Source organism: Aptenodytes patagonicus, chromosome 1 (genome assembly GCF_965638725.1).
Source record: "Aptenodytes patagonicus chromosome 1, bAptPat1.pri.cur, whole genome shotgun sequence".
In the NCBI taxonomy this organism is placed as follows: Eukaryota; Metazoa; Chordata; class Aves; order Sphenisciformes; family Spheniscidae; genus Aptenodytes; species Aptenodytes patagonicus.
The window spans coordinates 97028619-97046202 of record NC_134949.1 but is presented as its reverse complement, the minus strand read 5'-3'; the positions used below and the strand labels follow the sequence as shown (position 1 = coordinate 97046202).

Genomic DNA, 17584 nt, shown 5'->3' with positions numbered 1-17584 from the left:
AATTATTAAGTAAAGTCTAGAGTCTGGTAGTTCATTTGATAAGGAAAAAATGTAACAAATATATATAGAAATTTTTACATTTTTCTTATCCATTTGCATAATTGTATGCTCATATCCCAGTGGTTAGTGAGATTCTGTATTGACATGTTTGTCTTTTAGACATTACAGAACACCAGTATAGAAGCAACAGCTGTGAATACATCAGTATTCACCTGAATTGTATGTTTTTAAAGCACCTAGTCCAGGAGAGCAGATAAGTTTTGATAACTTCTTATCCATCATAGCCAGAAGCTGTTACTGTCTCTACAATACTCTGTCTGTCTTGAGCCGATGATCTCCCCACTGAATGGCCCCCTCATAGCACAGTGTCCACGAACATTGTTTGGGTTGAGTAGGACAGATTTGAATACTAAACAAAAACCGTGATTCTGGAGATCAAAATACAATCTTATCTAAAGCACAAGTTCACTGCGTGCTCTTGTCAAACCTTGTAATCTATCCTAAAACTCCATGTCTTTCTTGTAAAATTGAGACACATTCCTATCTGATGGGGGATAGCAGGAAATGAGAGATGCTCATTTCTATGCTAATGAAAGTTTTAAGTAGATAAATACCAAAGAATGCAGAAATGCAGAGATTGAAGATGGTTGGCACAAAAATGACTACCATTGTGTCACTACAGGTTCACATTTGGTGTGGTTTAATTTACCCAGCAATATTGAAATTCAGCATGTCAGTTACCAAAAAAAACAAGTGAGAGAGAAGGAGGGAAGGGGGGGGGGACGCGAGACAGAGAGGAACAGAACATAATATTATGGATGGAAGGAAAGTAACAAGGGTACAATCTATTATGAGAAATTTCTTACGAATAAATTGCAAGGGTGTAAGAGCTAAGAAAACAAGGGAATAACAATTAGATAGAAAGCCCAGACAGTCTAAAAGAATAAATTCCTTCTTAAAAGAAAGGTGTGAGGTCTTGTGTTGATTAAGGACAATAAGTACATCAATTGGCATTTTAAAAAGTCCTGGAGAGAAGCTCAGAAATCTATTTGTTATACAGGAATGAAACAAAACACTGAAGCCAAAGACAAAAAAAAATAATCATTCCACAGTTGGGAAGATGCAGAAGGACTGCTATCATTTTTGGTAGGGCAGAAATAGCACACAAAGCAACCATTTTTAGAATTACTATGGTTATTCAAAGGGAACTGATATGCTAAGCATCTCTTAGCTTCATTAGGAAACAAATTATCAGGGGTTGGTACCAGGGATATGATGCACCTGGAAGGTTTCATTATAAGAAAAAAATTCCTATGTTAAAATTTAGTTTATTTGAAACTTCTCACAAAACCACTGTATTTCACATAATTGAGGTAGAACTCGTACCCTTCCTTTATAATAAAATATCCCCCATTATCTAGAAGCTTCGCTTAACCAATTTGAAGTCCACCTTTGCAATCAGGGGAACAATATTCTACATGTGTAATTTATAAACATTCACGGCTGTATCTTGTGGTACTTGTGTCCACGGTAAAATTGTGGATTTCTAGGTACCAATCTAAGGTCTGCTTAATCATTGTAATATGAGTTTACAGCCCACAAATACCGCAAAAAAGAGCTTGCCCCTGCTGTCGTTGCCATGAATTTTCAGTGAAGTCAAGTGATCTCGACTTCAAAATGACTTAATGTGGTCCTGTTAGTATTGCTAACATGAAGCAATTGTTATATTCTTTATCACGCATAGACAAACTCAATCTAAACTAGCGATAATACAAAACCAGCAAACCAACCATAACATCAAGATACACACTGGAGATGAGAAAACCAATTTACACACAGCTCACAGAAGTCTTTCACTGGACTCAAGTTTTTTAAACATTCATTTTTAATATATTTTCAAATTTTCACAGCCTTCTGCACTTTTATTTTGCTTAATTTTTTTTTCAGGAATAATATACATGTTGAGTTTCCAGCCCTGTCAAATCCACATTATCCAAAAATACCTTTACTCTTGAAGGCTTTTTGCATAGTCTTGCTGGTTGCTCTGCTTTTCTTTTAGAAAATTCTGTGGTTGATATGACTTATTCTGGTTTGCCTTCATTAAAAGGTCCATTTAAACAGGCTCAGAATTACTGAAAGACAAAGAAAGAACTGTACTGTAAGTCTGAAAAGTAACAATCCTTTTGGAACTCGCATACTGTAAAGTTAAAAGAAAAACATCCCTTCCAATACAATGGCTTATTCACTGAGAAGAATTATTTTCAATAGTATTTAATGTCTTGATCTAGTGGTAACAAAACCTGAATAATTGCATGCATGTTTAATAACATTCAGTTAAGTTACTCATTTTGGTTTATTTTCCTCCATATTTGTTCATAGTACTGTGTCACCAGAAGGTAGGATTTTGAATCACTGGGAGTGACTATGCTATCCAATAAAACTTTTAGCCATATGTAATGTTAAATATCTGAATAATCCTACTAGCTGGTCAGACATCCATGACAAGTATCTGCACAAGACTGGAGTTTCTCACAGTACAACATTAAAAGGCACCTGTGCAAAGCTCTGGTATGAAAGCATAACATTTTGTAAAATCCTATTAATTCCCATAAACCTTAGGCACCTTGCTCTCTTATATGAAAAGAGTGATAAAGAAATCATACTGAGATTAATAGCCTGAGAGCTTCTTGTGGTTGTTTGGAGCCAGGCTGTCAAAATTGATATTACAGTTTACAGGACTTCCTCATTGTTGACTCTGGTGGGTAAGGAAACTGCCTCACCCCCGGAAGATATTCAAGACGCCTTCAAAGAGCTGAGCCTCTGAGACATCACAGGCAGAAGGAGAAGGCAGGGACCATGATCTTAAAACAACTTGGTAGCTTCCCCAAGCTGAGTGGCTATCAGGACTTGCAATAGCCTTTGATGCAACACGGACAGTCCTGAGGACTTCACAGTGCCCTTAAACAATATTAATTTCCTCTTCCCAGACTGACTCCCAGTACAACCCTATATTATACCTCGTGTGTAGCTCCCCTGAGGGAGATTTTGCAGCTTTCATCTACAATATTTGCTCAGAGGAAAATACTCCCGTAGCTGGACATGAGATGTTAGAGCTCCTTTAACTAAGAAAAAACTGTCAGGAGCAGCATGAGAGATTTGATATCAGAAGGAGGTACAGTTCCTTTGGGACAGATTTGCCTGAGTACCTCTGCTATGTTCTTCTCCACATGCTGTGTATGTCCTAGGAGCCAATGCATGCTGAAGGAGGCAGTCACACTGTGGCAGCAAGCTGAAGCAGGCTTCGACTTAATTAACAGTAGCAGGACTTTGTCTAATTCCTGTGCAAGTATGCAAAAGTGGTAGAAAATGAAGTAAAAAGTCCTCCTACCGTGCCTCATACAGCCTCCCAGGCCTTGTGTTTGCCCACTGACTGGATACGTACAACCAAAAGATGGAGGTGACAGCCCCACCATGTAGTTTTTCCCCTGGCTCCATTTCCCACTGCTCTCTCATGATGCAAACCATCAGCACTAACAGCTCAATTAAGAGAGACTGGAGAAACACCACCACTAACACCAATCCTGCCCTTTCCCCTCCCTCTGAGAGGAACAATGCTGTTGTCTAGAGGTCACTGACGAGGAAGTCAGAGGTGCATTTTGGTGACCTTCACTCCCATCAAAGACTTGAACACAACTTTGAAGTCACTTGCAATGGCAGATCAGGCACAGGCGAGCAATACTTGCGTCAGTCGTGTCATGGAGCCATGCGAGGTTACAGCACGGCCGCTTGTCGGTGGCGGCATAGGGTTTATAGTCGCTGGTTTGGAATGCCTCTTCAGTCACAAGGACCGAATTCAGGAAACAACTATACAACAACCCAATTCAAAGCCCTTTTAAGTCATTAGGAACCTGATTTTAGGACGCTGTTATTCCTGGTTCAAGTGAGAAAGCAGCAGAGGCTAACGCAAGAAAAACCCGTTCTTCCCAGAAGCCTCCACCCGCTCTCCTTCTCCCTAAACATGTGGCAGCACAGACACTCTCCCCTGTCTCTCTGGAAAGACTTTCAATAAAAAAAGAAAACTGAGGCCAAATCTGCAAGTCTCTTCAGCTATGAGTTAGAAAAATGCATTCCTTTCCTTTCCTCTCAACTCCCTGCCCCCAACAAAGATAATCTCAAATCAATCTTCAGCTCAACCAAGTAACATCACAAAATAATGCAAAGAAAATGAACATTATATGTGATTTCAGGGCCCAGAAAACATCGCAGCAGGAAGAATTTATCACTGACCTTCACACCTAGCATCTGCTGAAGAATATACAATAGTTGTAACTGGATAAAAAATTATTTTCATTTAGGACAAACAAAAGAAATGAATAATCCAACAGTGATTTTTGCCTGTTTTTCCAGACTAAGGTAACTATATATGCTGGCTGTGGGTTTGTTTTTGTTTAAAAGTTTAATTTCTTATGAGCTCCTCTCAGAGAAAAGACAGGTTAAATGTATAGTTAATTAAGTGACTTCACACATTAGCAATCATAACGTGTAGAAATCAGATGTGTTTGAAATATTCACGATGAAAAGCAAAACCACTATCACACTTTCACATTTCAGTCAAGCTTGAAAATGGGTTTGTTTCTGTGAAAAATGTCACTAAGACACACGCTTTTCTTTTTTCTTTCTTTTTTTTTTTTTTGCGTGAAAAGTATTTTGCAGCTACCTTACATGAATTCATATTAACATTAGCTTCATAGGGTTGAGATTCATGTTTCATGTTTTCAATGCACTGACAGCCATATTCTCAAGTACTACATAAAGTGACGTTTGGGTGCAGGGGAGAGATGACAAAGCTGGATGAATGAAAAAAAAGCTTTAAGAAAGAAAATTAGTAAAACATTAAGCACACTTTTAGCCCTTAGCACCTTTCTTACAGAGAAAGGCAAATTCCAAACAGTTCAGAATTGGGTTGTGGTTGAGTTAAACATGAGGTAAAACTTTCAGCTATCATTTTTCAGCTCTGTTCATATGAGTGATCAAAGTTTATTAAAAGGGTCATAAAAAAATCAAAGTGAGTTCCGTTCTATTTGAGCAAATGTTAATCGAACACTTATCACCAATATACTTCCAAAATGCATTGTTTTTACCTGCATAAGGAACCACTGTTATTTTATGTCCAGAAAACACACTGTCAGAGGACACTCCCCGATACCTTTACACGCAAGCTGTTTTTATTGCCATTCAAACCAAACAGTATTCTGGACTCTGACACCTATCAGAGCTGTTTGGAAAGCAAAGTCCCTTCTTGCAGAAAGCAACAACTTTTGATTAAAAAAAAATAGAAAGTTTCAGTGAAAACCAAAAATATTTCCATTTCAGAGCAAAATGTTTCAATGAAAACTCAATAATTTCTTGACAGAAACAGATCTTAGTCTACCAACACACTCGAAATGCTTACTTGAAATCCTGTATCTCTGTTGGCAGGCAGGCAACCAGCTTTACGAGCATCTCTTATGAGCCCACTGTTTAGTGTGACCTCCTGTTGCCCGCTCAGGGTCTCAGTCTACTTGTCTGCTGAAGAGTCAAGGGCTCAGATAGGGATATTTCCTGATAATCTACCACTCTCCCCTCACACACCTTACACCCCTCTGAAGAGGAGAGGCCAGAAAGGGAGACCTCATGGGGGCAGTTTGGTTAAAACCACCCCACCAGGGCGAGAAAGAGGATGAGGTCTTCTCTAAACAACTTCAGAAAGTCTCTGTATCACAGACCCTGGTTCTTAGGGAAGACTTTAATCTCCTTCACCTCTCTTGGAAGGGACAAAAGCAATCCAGGAGATTTCTGGAGGCTGGGGTAACTTCCTGACAGAGGTACAAGATGGCCAACCCAGGGGTGACACACAGTTGGATCTGCTGTTCACAAAGAACTTGTTGGGATGCGATAGTCAGTGACAGCCTTGGCTGTAGTGACCATGAAGCAGCAGAGTTCAAAATCCTGGGAGGAGTGAGGAAGGAGAGCACCAGAGTGCAGACCCTGGACTTCAGGTGAGCAGACTTCAGCCTGTTTGGGAAAATGATCAGTGGGATCCCACGAAAGGTGGCTCTGGAAGGTAAGGAGTTCAGGCAAGCTGGCAGGTCTTTGAGGACAGTATCCTCCAAGGGGAAGAACAGTCCATTCTGGCACTTACAAAAACAGACAGACATATCTGGTGTCTGGCTTGGCTAAACAGAGCTCAAAGGAGAAATTTAAAACATCGCTAGGGCAGGTAAGCATGGTTTTAGGAAACCCAAAAATAAATTGGAGCTGACATTTGCTATGGACATCGAGGACAAGAAGAGCTTCTGTTGCCACTCTAGCAGCAAGAGGTTGAAAAAAGATTATGTGGGACCACTGCTGAATGGGGCAGGTGATTTAGTGACAGACACACAAATAGCTGAGGTGCTTCTCATTGGAAGCATACCTGTGGCTTGTAGGACATCACAGGATGTGTTTAATTGGGTTTGTGCATTTCCCAGTGTTTAAAACCAACTAAATTTAAACTTTTGTCTCTCAGTCAAGTGTTGCAGCTTAAACAAACAGCATGCATTCAAGATTTATCAAAAGGTATCACTGAGGTGCTGGAGCGTGTCCAAAGAAGGGCAACGAAGCTGGTGAAGGCTCTAGAGCACAAGTCTTATGAGGAGCAGCTGAGGGAACTGGGGTTGTTTAGCCTGGAGAAAAGGAGGCTGAAAGGAGACCTCATCGCTCTCTACAACTACCTGAAAGGAGGTTGTAGCGAGGTGGGGGTCGGTCTCTTCTCCCAAGTAACAAGCGACAGGACAAGAGGAAATGGCCTCAAGTTGCGCCAGGGGAGGTTTAGCTTGGATATTAGGAAAAATTTCTTCATTGAAAGGGTTGTCAAGCACTGAAACAGGCTGCCCAGGGAAATGGTTGAGTCACCATCCCTGGAGGTATTTAAAAGACATGTAGATATGGTGTTTAGGGACATGTTTAGAGGTGAACTTGGCAGTGCTACGTTAACAGTTGGACTTGATGATCTTAAGAATCTTTTCCAACCTAAACAATTCTATGATTCATCAAAAGGGAGAAGAGCTTTTTAATAATGCTTATCACCATGGTGGAGGCAATACGGTCCCTCCCCAAAGACAATACTAAATCACTGTACCTTTAACACAGTTCATCTATGATTAGTATAACCATGTAGCCCTGCCATACAGCATTGCCATTGCTGATAGCAGGCCATAAGCTTTGTACTGAGTTTACAAGGCCTCAGGACTGAGGCTTGTCAGGTCTGCTCCGTCTGGACTTCCCTTGACCTGCTTTTAGGTTTGTTTTCCTTGATTTAGCTGTGACAGCAGTTTGTCCAACTGATCAGGTGTCTATGGCTAATTTGTTTCACTTTTGTTTATCTTTGTGTGGTACAACCGCAGTTTCATACAGAAAGCAGTAACAAGCAGTTATGCTATAAAATGAAATATTTATGACTTTAGCACAGTAATGTAGCGTAGAGAAATACAGGGCTGATACAACAGATGAGGCCTTGGGAAGCAGAGACACAGGATGCAGCATAGAGGAGTACCGGCACAGGAAGACAAGAGAGGGGCCCCAGGCTTGGCACTGGAGACCCCACAGCTCTGAACAGCTCAGTCATGGTCAGTTAAAAACATTCAGATCTTGAGCTGGACAGAATTGGTTTTAGTGGTAACAAAGAAATAATATCTAATATACATAAAGTATATAGTAGATTTAGATGTAACCTGGAACTGTAGACCAATGAAGAGAAAGATGTAAAAACCTGTGAACAAAGATACAAAAATGATCCCAAGTCAATCCGAGAGAGAGAAAGAAGAAAACACCAACATATTCAGCATCATATTCCTCCTGGCAAAGGACTCCAGATGCTGACAACTCTTTGTCACACCCTACCACACACGTCACCACCAGAATTAAACCACTGACTAGGATCCAGATTAGCGGCAGCAGGGCAAGCATAACGCCAGAAAAGGGGTAGAAACTAAGTGTGTGTGTGCGTGTATAGCAATTTTAACTGCATTACTATTCTTTCTTGTTCTGCAGCAATTAGATCTGGACTAATAATGGTCAAACTCTCAAGGCTTCAGTTATACTAACAATAAATTATTGGCTTTACTTATACATAAGGTGTGCTTTCTCCTTGCCCAAAAAAAAAGGCTTTAAGTATAACATTGGCTGAACTGAAAATAGGAGAAAATGCCACACAACTACAAAATCTGGTAGCCTAGATAGGAGGTGAAACGCAGGAAACACACTGAAATAGAAATATTTTTAGGATGGATTTTTAATCTACCACGTCAACACTTTCAGTCACTTAGTCTTTCAATTTGGCACCATCTGTGCATTGCAGTTATTACTTGGGACACCACTGGATTATATTAGTTTGCAATCAGAAATCTATTTAAGAGGAAATCGTTGTTTTCAATCCAATTAGAGTTTGCCATATTTCTCTGATTTTGCAACACTTCACTGTGAAAAACAATGGGATGTTTACTGTCTACATTCTGCTGATTATTGAAGATTTTCACATATTGGAAAAGATACATTGATGCAGCTCATTGGTATGCTCTACAGCATCAGTGTTATCAGCCAGTCACTTCCCTTAAAGTCGCAGTCGCTGCAGCTCCTGCTACTGTGAAGACTCACAATTAGGCTTTACTTTACCCATAAATAGAAAGTCATCTATTTGCAAACCAAATCTTCATGGGGAAACTACAGGCTGGGGGTACATCTGCTGGGTTGGCATTAACATTTTAGCTTCCAGCCAATTAGTACCTTACATTATTCTAGGGCATAAAGTATTGATTCCAAATTACAATTGCTGGTTTCAACCTTAAAATATCACCTCACCTACCTTTTCACAAGTGAGATTCATCAGCTTTTACAGCAACAATCCCTCCTGCTACACGAAAAGTATAGTAGCACTTAACAACAATTGGACATGAATCTATTCAATTACAATGGAGTCTTTTTAGCTTTGCAAATTATAGCCATATTAATACCAACCGAGTTCTCTATGAACAATAAATGCAAAAGGATTTTTTTTCCAATGATTAGCCACCTTTTGTAAAGTGTAGCCATTTGGTGCATGCAAATTTCCTGCCTCGCAGATCAAATGTGAATTAGAGCACTAGGAGGCTGGCTTATATGAATAAGCTTAGATAGTGCTAATTATAAAACCAGCATACTATAATCACACTTAAATGGTGCAACTCCTTTAATGCAACATGGGTGACCCTTGTAAATATGGCTGGCAAGAACAGAATTCTTTGTCTCTGTCACCACATTTTGATGTGAGACAAGATTCATCATAAAACAGGAATTAGAAAGTTTGGAAACTTTCTGAACCTATGGGTAAAACCTTCTCAAGGCTTATGAGTATATGAAAGGTTAGGCCCTGCAACATCTATGCTTCAGGCACGTGGCCACTAAAGCAGGATTCAGAACCCAGTTCCCAGTATCCCTCCACGATACAATGGAAGAGTGAGGTGTCTCAGGCTGTTCAGAGACCCACATGCTGCATGGGAAGGGAGCTGCATGGGATTTGTTCAGTGGGAACCTTGTCAGTGCAAGCATCCCCTCCTCAACCCTCCTGTTGCAGCACCTCAGTCAGGCTGGCAAAAGGGGTGCTTCTCCTGGCTTGGGATTCAGGGCAGTCCACCCTTGGTGGCATGTATCTCCATAAAGTCTTTCAAAGAACTGGACAAGACTTTCTCTTAAACATGGAAGCAAGAAGAGGTAGCTTTTCCCTTACTCCTCCTACCATTTTCAACTTTGCTGTAAGCATTAGGTTTTTAAATAACTCCCTGACAGTTGGGAAACTTCAGGTCTCTCTTTAGCCTACAAGGGTTCCAACTTTGACTGTGAAATAGTCACAGCTTATCAATTATTATTTCCACAAGCAATGCTCAGTATACCTTCTTGGGGACTTGAAATCAGCTGAAGAGGTCATCTTCTGTCCTCATCAATTCTGCAGACAACACTTCAAAGGAAGGACAAGTGGGAATCCAAACCCCACTGTCAGCCCCAAATACAGTGTAGGCTATGGCTTGGTAGTGGGCTTAAAAGCCCTGAGGCCAAGAAAGAAACGGAATTCATCAAAACTGTAGGAATAGCTCTATTCAACCTATTTCTAGCAGCAAGTAGAAGTTGAAATTTATGGATTAAAAACAAATTAAATATTCCTTCTATGTTTATAACACACATCACAAAAACCACTTTATGTAACTTTTAAAGCACTTTCCTTGCTCTTGTCCTAACCCACATGGGAGCTGTGGCAAATCTGTGCGTTTCCGTTCAGCTTTCCTGTACCTTACCATTCACGGGTTCTGGAGAGTCTCTGCTGCTAGAAAAGATTAGAGAAACCCAACTGGATAAAGGAGCAATGGCACAACACAGCAGATGCCAAGTCTGGAACATCATTTCCTTAGTTAATGTGATGAAGAGAGACATTTCCCCCAACAATATAAAAGTGCAATCAGGGACTTTGTCTCTAATTGTGGCTGCTGACTCCCTCTGCTTCAAGATTATAAAAAAATCTTATCACGTTGAGAGGGCAAAGGAGCCACAGAAGGCAAAGAAAAACAATTAAAGCACCACGGAAGAGTGAAGTGTTACTAGGACTTAACCTTAGCAACATCCTTTCTTCCCTTTCTTTTAAAGGCCCTTTAAAGCTCTGTAAAAAGGAAAACCCTACCTTGCAGGGGAAGGACAGGGACAACTGTGCTATTCTTCATCTTTTCTTGGTATGTGTTGCTTGTCCTTACATTTCAGAGTCAATAAAGCAATTCAGCCGGGCAGACATAAACTTGTTTTGTGAATTATCCATCAAGCATTTACTAAATTAATTCTTCTGTTTCTATTTAGCGCATTCATAAATCTGCCAATAGAACTTTACCCCTCCAGTGTTGTCTCTTTTTTTCCCCTGCTTTTTACCAAAATTAAAACACCATCAATACTTCTGTTGTCAATATATGCAGTTATAGAAACAAAATGAGATTTGCAAAATTACTACATGGATAAAGCTAACGCATGCAATGCACACATAAAACAGTCTACATTTTACCACCCCTAAATCCCACACATTGTTATAATCAATTTAATCTAACAGTAAGGCCACTGGTGCTGAACTATGTGCAACATTAATTCCTGGTACATAGGGAAAATTGAGAAATCCAAATCACAGACAGAAAGTTATCTTTTTCTTCCCATGAAGTTCTGTGATTTATGCTTTGATTGGAAAACCTTAGAATGTAGAGGTTCAAAACCCACAGAGATCAAAGATTTTGTATTCCAAGGACCCTCCTTTACATTTAGCAAAATACTTCTTTGCTCGTTGTCAGTTTTGCTCTGCAACAGGACAACAGAGGCTTTGTTATACTTTCGTCTTGGCTCCCTACAGGACCCGATCTCACATATGAAGATCTATGCACCTCTACTTTCCACTTGGAAAAAAAATGCAGCCGATCCTGTTTATTGCTGAAGTGTTTTCCAGATACAACTCAAACCCAGAACACAAGATTTCAAACTATCACAGCAATAGTCAGTTTTAATTCATTCCCATTCAAAGCTAGGTTTGCTAGGAAAGAGTCAGTGACTGTTTTCCTGCACAAGACCACAAAGTAAGTACAAAAAGGATCTATACAGACAGAGGTATCCCAAACAATCACCAAAAGCTGGGTGCTACTTCTGGTCTGCCCTGGATTCAATGCAGCTGTCCTGGGACTCCAGGACAGAGTGAGACTTGCCAGCCCCTGGCTTGCCTGCTGCTGCGTGAGGTGATGCTAGGCCACCCAGTCTCTCTTGATCCCCAGCAGAAACTATTCTGTGTTTCGCACAGCCCCTGCTTTCTTGCATTTCATTGAACTAAGGAAGGGTTTGAAGAGCAAAGGACAGATCGAGCACTACTAGTTGCTACACAACAGAAGTAAAGAGTCAGGGAGCTGGAAGCAGCTTCTATCACTGCCCCACTGTAGCTTGAAAGCTACTGCAGCTTTCTCAGCAGGTGGGACAGCGGGGAAATGGTGGGGACAAACTCAGAAGATGAGGGTTTTTAGAGTGCTGGAAAACAGCAGGGACAGCTGGAAAGCAGAGGAATCCTACAAAAACATGGAGGAATAGAGGAAAAATTGGTTTGGAAGTGGGGGGAAGGTCAATTAATTGGGAGAATGGGGGGGTAAAGGAGGAAACTGGATATTTTGGAAGAACAAGTAATGCATTAGGAACAGCTTAGTATGATTTGCAGGGCTGAGACATTTATGTAATGAATTGATTTGGCGGACAGAATTAATCAGTTTTAAAATGCTTACTCATGCTAAAACAAAGATTCAAATTGCCAGGGGACGGAGTCAGTTTTTATGGATAAATTCTTTAATGGTGTCATGCTACATAAATGACTTATTGGGCAGTTTATTATTAAACAATTAAGCATTACATGGTTTCATTATTTTGATTTGAAAATTGAAGACAACTGAAATCTTCAATTTGGCCCCAATATCAGGGGAGAAAAATCCTAATCTGGGGCCATTACAGCAGCAGCACACAAATGACAATTTTACTGCTGTCCCCTCACTGGTCCAATAAAACATCTCCACTGGTCTCAAAATTAGGCTGTTTGTTTATATATGTGGGCTCAAATTCTGCAGCTCAGCCTAACTAAAATACTGGAAAGGCGATCAGAACAGCATCGTTAGAAAGGAAAAGAGGAAATCCCACACAACCAGAGAAGTATAATAGTACAACAAAAATGCTCTTAAAAGAAAGGAGTTTTGCAGACGTCTGTCTGAGTTCCTCTGAAATTACCACCAAGTCTGCTGATATTTTTATTCCATTCGTAAAACTAGCTAACTAAATAGGGATGTGAATTCCTTGTTCTCCTCTTCCCCAAAGGCAGCAAGAAAAGTTGAGGTCCAGGTTCAGAGACAATGCCTGAAAACATGGTAAGAAAATTAAAAGTCCCTGCTAGTGAGCAGGGACCATTCAATTATTATAGTAAAGATTCCCCTAGAACTTCCCTAGCAATGTTTCCTACCTATCAAATATTTCTTTATGCCAGGGTCGTCTGTGAGAAAGTAGTTACAATTGCTAAAATCTACGGTAGTCATAGAGACAAGATAGAGTATCAGAAATGGCATTGTAAAACAGATTTTAAAGGGATTTAGAAAGGGACAGGAAGAAAGAGATGATACCCTGCATAGACAAGAAAATGCATATGGGTTTCTGATGCTGTAGGATATGAACTCCTCCCGGTACTCAAATACAAACATATCTTAGTAAGAGAGCGGCCCAAGCATTTCTTCATTATAACCAGAACCCCTGGTGTCTCTGTAGTCCCACAGAGCTAAGCAAAGCCTTACAAGAAGGAAGAAGATACAGTCCCTATTTCAGAGAAGTTACATATGAGCCATAGAGGCTGGACTACTTTTGGTAGTTCACCAAGATTTCCATCATAGGTGCAGAAGAAAGAATTGAATGCAGACTAGATCACGGAAACAGATCAAATACAGTGATGAAGGGAGGAATTGTATGGAAGAACAAATGCAGACATAGCTACTCACTTTTTTCTACAAAGCAAAACACCATGCAGTTGAAACCCATAGCAGCATCTAAGTGTTCCTTGTCCAAATAAGCAGTTTCTACTGTTGTTAAAAAGAATGTGTGCAACAGTGAACAAAGACAGCAGGAAGGAGAAGATGGCCAACATAATTCCAATAGGATTGTCCACACGATACCCTCTGTATTAAGCTGAAATGCACTTTATGAGGCATTTTAGGCAGTGACATGCATGTGCGATTCTGATCCTGACCACCTCAGCAAAAAGAATATTTGGGCTTGGATCTTGCTATGATTATTTTTGCAAACTTTTTTTTAAAGGAACCGATTGTCTTGTATCATATGAGTGGAAGGGGGGTGAGCAAGCTATAGTCTTTCCAGGTTTTTTTTTAGTACTGTTGCCTAACGTTTTATATGAGTGGGAGGGAAAAAAAAAAAACCTCAAAATTTTTAAAAAAGAAAAAAGTTATTATAGACTGGAAATCTCCCTGCTCCTAACTTGTAAGACTATTTTTCTAGTCCACCTGAAAATGTAGAGAACTCAGAAGGTTTAATATTTTTTGTTTCATTAATTTTTTGCTAGAAATAAACAAAAAGATTTTCAGCAGTATGGGAATTTAAAGTAAATGGAGTTGTGTCTATGGAGGAGTACAATCAAGATTATATTTTCTTTGTCGATGGTTTCTTCAAAAGGGAAGGAAAAAACTTACAAACAAAAAACCAAGAAAGACAACAACAGAAAACATTATAAAAACAGTAAACGATTTCTCTCATATTCTCTTCTGCAGATATTATGTAGATTTTGGCAGCAAAATTTGTTCGTACTTGATAAAAACAAAATTCAGCAGAGAAAAGAACATGAATCAATTTGAGAGTTGTGTCCTGAAAACAGTTTTTCTCAGTTTGCCTCCTAAATATGGACTTAGCAGAACGCCTGCTTGGAAAAATACTCGGGCGTCAAGCCATGAATGACTCACATGCTGGACCACCAAGCTGGCAGCCCTCAACTTCTAGCTACCTTCCCAGCAGGGAACTTGCAGCCTTGAGTTCGGCCCCCAGGCTTCCTGCACACCTGATGAAAGGGTTTGGGGACCTCAGGACGAGATTTGCCAGCCCTAGCCTGCTGAGGAGAAAGCTGCTTGATGGTCAGATCAGATCTCTCTGATCATGGGAGAAATTGGGCCTCTCAGCCTAGAGCCCACAGTTGGGAGTCTCCCTTCACACTACTAACAGTGCTAACAGCTTTACCAAAAAATCAGCATTTTCAAAACTTGTGTCAATAGATCTGGGGTTTGCCATTCTAATGCTGCAAGAGCAGCCGCTGTGAGTGTCATGGACTAGCATCACTTTGAAAGTCTTGCCCGTCACCACTCTAAAATAAAAGGTTGCCAAGAGGAGAAGGAAACTGACTGAAAGCCCCCCTTGCCTGCTTGAACATTCAGGTCATTAATAGTTCTGTTCAAAAACTCATGCTTGGATTTTTTTCTCCTTTAACAAATAGGAGCTTAAAAGTTTCACTGGATCAATGCCCAAAAGCAAAAGAGGCTGTGCAAGCATCTTTCCTCTAAACAGAAAGTATTTGGTTGCTGACAGAGGGACGGAAGGTGTTTGTGTGGTTTTAAAATACCTCTGTGTGCCAGATTCAAGAGTTTTAATCAGTTAAACAGTTGAACACTTTGTACAAATGTTAAATTCCCAAAACAGGCCATGTTCTCTCTTCTTTTCTATGAAAATGGAACAGGAATTGTACTTGAGGAAGCAAACAGGTCTCAACAAATGCCACAAGACATGCCACAAAATGACCAAAACACATTATTTATCCCTCGTCTCTTAAAGCAAACTAATACCTAGCATTCTCTTTTATGCACTGCATATCAGCAATCAGGTGAAAGATCCAGGACATCCCTGTCTGGATGAAAAGAGTTCTAAAGTATATTTTATCAGCAGATGGAATTGGCCAGCAACGCACAAATCTGTTCTTCTATTGGAGTTTCTCTCAAAAAAATACATACATGCTTATTGCTGCTTTGTTCTAGACAAGGAAGAAGTCCTGTATCAGACTGTAGTTTTCCAAGGGCTTTTCCTTTCATATGACTTTCAAACAGCCACTTCCCAACACACAGAACGTTACCAAGGAAACCAGGAATGTCTGTAAGTCACAGCATCTTTTTATTTGTCCCAGGCAAAGACAGCAAAAAACTAATTTGAGCAATATTTTTTTACTTCTTTACTCAGCTCTAGGTCCAACCTTTCTCCTTCGTTCAGGGAACAGCTTCAGGAGTATTTTTGACTTTTGTCCCTGTTTCTTTCTAGAGGACCATAATCCCTGAAAGTGCCTTTTCAAACTGCAGGAACTGGACTGGGCACTGTGCAATAGTGGTATCCAGGATTACATTCAATCCGCTGTGCACTGCTTGAGTTTGGTTCATCCACACCTGCCAGTCTTAACCAGGTACAAATAAGTTTCAAATCCTGTTAACATTGCAGGATTAGTCTGACACCTGAGACTGCTGGATCATAGTCTGTCCTAGCGTAATGTTCTTGCTGAATGTTGCAGTAGTTCAAATCCCTCCAGTGGGATCTTATTCACACCGAACAAGATTGACAGATCTTTGGCTAAATTACACTAATCCATGTCACAAGCAGGGAAGAGGATTCTTGTTTTTATTCTCTAAGTCATCTTTAGGTTTGGTTTGAAGCTGCTGGGGTTGTCATTAAAATATAAATATGCATTTGAAAAAAATCAACAGGCTTTTAAGCAAACAAGTCAGAAAGCACAAAGTGACATTTTTCTTGAAAGACAGGTGAGATCCAGCTTTCAGGGCTCAGCTAAGTCACAGTTATGTAAATAGCACAATAAAACTCGGTGGTAAAAGCTAATCTGTTATGGAGATAAATGCCTAAGGCAATAGTAATAAAATGCCCTCACTAACAAACATGTCTTCTCTTCTGAATTTTGTGAAAGTTTGCACTTTAGGGGGGGGGGGGGGAGGGGGAAGAAAAAACCCTATGGCTTATTGTTGATATTCTTGTATTCATGAAAAGTGTCATTTTCCAATCAATATATTCTAAACTCTCTAAATTCTCTGTTTTCTATAAAAGTAGGAATAGCCTCCATCCAGTTCTCTGGCAGCAGTCACGCACTCCTACATGGATTATTTAACACTGTATTTGAACAACTGATCCTTGCCAAAGCCTCTGCTTGTGCAAAAATGTGTCAGAAGAAATTTGTGCTAGTAGGATTAACGCTGTCCTGATCTATGCCCTGTCCAGGCAACTATAACTTATTTTAGTCTGACTGAACATCCAGTCTGATAGCTGAAGATAGGAAAAGTGGACAGGTCTGGTTGAAGGTCCTGTGCCCTAGAATGGAGTTTCCTTTGCAAGAGTCTCCCTACAAATTGGATGTGAGCATACAAATGCTGAAAGCTGTACAAGCCAAAATAGGAGGGTCCCTCCATGCTACTTAAAAGAAAGCTTATAAAATCCCTCTCCTTCCTTACAGCTTCTGAAAGATAGGGATAAGAAGTCTGTAAAAGAAAACCACATTTCAGTTCTAAAGGACTGATAGTCTAATTGACAGTTTTAAAATCTGCTAAGACTTCATAGCAAATCTTTCTCTGAAGTGAATCTATTAAAAAAGTGAAATTTGAGATGAAATTGGAAAATGAGTTTTTCATATCAATGAAATAAAGCTGATTTGCTGAATTTGTATCACTTGAAAAAATCAGCTCCCCTCTTAGGTCTTAAAAGAAAAGGCAAATGAAAGAGAAAACCCAGCTCTATAAATCCTGTTAGAGGATAAAACCATGTAAATCTTCTCCTTTCCTTCTCTGAATCAAATACCACAGCAAAATTATTCTTGGTGTCACAAGGTGGTGCTCTTCCTTTCAAGTAATCCATTTCACCTTAAAAACGACCTCATTAACTTAGAGAGAAAAGCACACGTTTTGAGACTTATCCACATACACTGTTTCTGAAAATCAGAAGCATCTCATCTGTATTA

General features: G+C 40.0%; 1 long non-coding RNA gene across 2 annotated transcripts in view; it reads right to left on the bottom strand.

The window, feature by feature from the left end:
• Positions 1-1862: 1862 nt before the first annotated feature.
• The window catches only part of LOC143155863 (uncharacterized), a 127800-nt gene continuing 112078 nt past the window's right edge, over positions 1863-17584 (bottom strand). For both annotated transcript variants that reach the window (XR_012994481.1, XR_012994482.1), the window contains exon 3: positions 1863-2132. This is a non-coding gene — a long non-coding RNA (uncharacterized LOC143155863). The remainder of the gene's footprint in view (positions 2133-17584) is intronic.